Source organism: Hibiscus syriacus, unplaced genomic scaffold (genome assembly GCF_006381635.1).
Source record: "Hibiscus syriacus cultivar Baekdansim isolate YM2019G1 unplaced genomic scaffold, ASM638163v2 tig00110813_pilon, whole genome shotgun sequence".
Classification (NCBI taxonomy): Eukaryota; Viridiplantae; Streptophyta; class Magnoliopsida; order Malvales; family Malvaceae; genus Hibiscus; species Hibiscus syriacus.
In genome coordinates, this window is record NW_024062871.1 from 605,759 (window position 1) to 608,327 (window position 2,569).

General features: G+C 34.9%; 1 long non-coding RNA gene across 1 annotated transcript; it reads left to right on the forward strand.

The window, feature by feature from the left end:
• Nucleotides 1-1,311: 1,311 nt before the first annotated feature.
• On the forward strand, nt 1,312-2,261 carry LOC120141736. Its single transcript, XR_005517796.1, has 4 exons — nt 1,312-1,428; nt 1,532-1,594; nt 2,003-2,036; nt 2,128-2,261. It is a non-coding gene; the product is annotated as an uncharacterized LOC120141736 (long non-coding RNA).
• The last annotated feature ends 308 nt before the right edge of the window (nt 2,262-2,569 follow it).

The following is a 2,569-nucleotide window of genomic DNA, read 5'->3' on the forward strand; positions in this document are numbered from 1 at the left end:
AATGATTCGGACTTTAGTGGTGTTTTGATAGAAAACACCGCAAATGTTTTTTATTTAAACGTCATTAACTTTAGACATATAGCGGGGGTTTTTAATAAACGCCACAAAAAATTAATACTTTAGCGGCGTTTTGACAAAAAAGTCGTAATAGGGTTCACATATAACGGCGTTTTGGTAACAAACGCCGCAAATGATTCGTACATTAGAGGCGTTTATACAAAAAATGCCGCAAATGTATTTTATTTAAACGTCATTAACTTTAGACATATAGCGGCGTTTTTTAATAAACGCCGCAATAAATTAGTACTTTAGCAGCGTTTTGAAAAAAACGCCGCAATAGGTTACACATATAGCGGCGTTGTAGTAACAAACGCCATACATTAACGATACATTTATGACGTTTTTACAAAAACGCCGCAAATGTTTTTAACATTAGTTGCGTTTATAATTAAAAACACCGCAATTGGTTACCCTTCAGTAGCGTTTGTATTGTTAAACGCCGCAAAGTCCGTTTTAATTCACCATTCACCCTAGCCATTTTTCCATCACGATTTTCCTTTCCATCTCCTTCACTGCGCCCATCATCCTTCACCTCTAACGTCGTCGCTTCCAACAATCTTCGGTCGATAACTAAAATCCAACTCAACATTTCTTAACCCTTCTTCCCTTGTTTCCCTTCCATTTCTCTCTGATTTCAGACTGGGGGGAAAAATTACGCGACGAAAACGAGAAGCTAACAATGTTTTGAGACTCGATTATAGTTTTCTAGTTGTTGCAATGTTTTGTTATCATTACGACAAAGATGCTAACAATGTTTGAATTCATAACTCTTCCCAGAAACTGCGTTTTATGTTGTCCGGTTTGAATAAATTCTTTTCTTTCCCTATTCTTTAGCAGCGTTTTCTTAGAATTTATATCAGGTAGATCCAAAAATAGGTACTACAAGAAAGACCACATTATGCAGGCCAAGAATAAAATCAAAACTCTAGGAGAGGTATAATGTAGGGATGAACATATGCTTTCTTCCTGAGATGGAAGATGTGGTTTGAAAGTCATGAGTATCATGATATATCAGAATATGGCATGTTGAAACCCGGTTCTAGGTGCAGTTTTGTGCATCATCATTTGTCCAATATTTGTATGAGACTCATTTCCTCATTAGCTTAAACCTTGCTTTGAACCTTATTTTGCAAGAGTGCTCATTGACTTTGCGAATGGTTTACTTTCTTGTCTTATATTAGCTGTTATATTTGTTGTGCTTGTGAATGCATAAATTAATGTTACCTGTGCAAATGCTTAAAGTCTTGTTAAATACAAAAAATTTAGAACCCTGGTAGTGTTCCTCCTGCAACATCAAGGCTTTCACCCCTCCCTCCTGAACCATATGACCGTGGTGCAACCGTAGATATTCCTCTTGATTCTGCCAAGGTATCCTAAAAGTTTCCATATGGTGAATGGCCAATTGTCATGTTTCTGGATATTATGTTTAAGCAAAAGACTTCTTTTGATATTTTTGTCTTGTCAAATCTAGGATTTGAAAGCTAGAGAGAAGGAACTTAAAGCAAAAGAGGCTGAACTAAATAAGCGGGAACAGGTAATTTGTTCTCATCTGTTTGCACTCGGGCGAGGCTTGCCAATGAATAATCAATCTGGTTCTTTCAATTTATTGTTTTTGGTATCATTTGTTATAAGTCATCCCTTTTGCATTGAAGTTCCAAATTATACACATTTCTGATGCAATTTAATTATTGCTATCTGCGTACAGAAAATGAAAACTGTAGTTTTGACTATAAATTTCTGTTTAATTGTTTTATCTGTCTCAATGCTTGTAAAATATCTTTTTTTCAGAAGTCTTTTCCTTTTTGTTATGAAAATTCTAAATTATGCAATGACTTGATCCTTGAATGTTCTGATGCAATATGTAATTGTGTTATCTGTCAGGTGGTTTTACAATTCATCTGCTTCTAGAACAAATTGTGCTCATAGTCTTTATATTTTGCAGGAATTGAAAAGGAAGGAGGATGCAATAGCACGAGGTAGGTTCTTTTTTTCCCCTTTTATCTCGATAACTTGTGTATTGCTTGGTAAGCTTGATTTTGACATATGTTCCTGCCTTCTTCTTGGTAGCTGGAATTGTAATAGAGGAGAAAAATTGGCCACCATGTTTTCCTATTATCCATCATGATATTGCAAATGAAATACCAATCCACCTGCAAAAGATGCAATATGTTGCTTTCACAACATTTTTAGGTTGAATTGTTTCATTATAATGTCGAAAACACCATGCGATAAAAAAACATGTAGTGTCATGATAATAAATCGGCTTGCATATTCATTTTTAGGTGGTCTGTTGGTACTGTTTGCTTTTTGGAATGCTACTGAGGGGGTCTCTGATGTCTATAAATTACTTAGAATTGTAGTTACAGTTAATGAATTAGGTTAGTGAAGCTTGTTAAATGGAGCCAAAATTTTCTCGAGATTAATTTTAACATAGATGGCTTTAACTTGTTTACTGTTGTTTACCTATTAAATTAATATTCCAACTCATTGATGGTCTTAGACCATATAA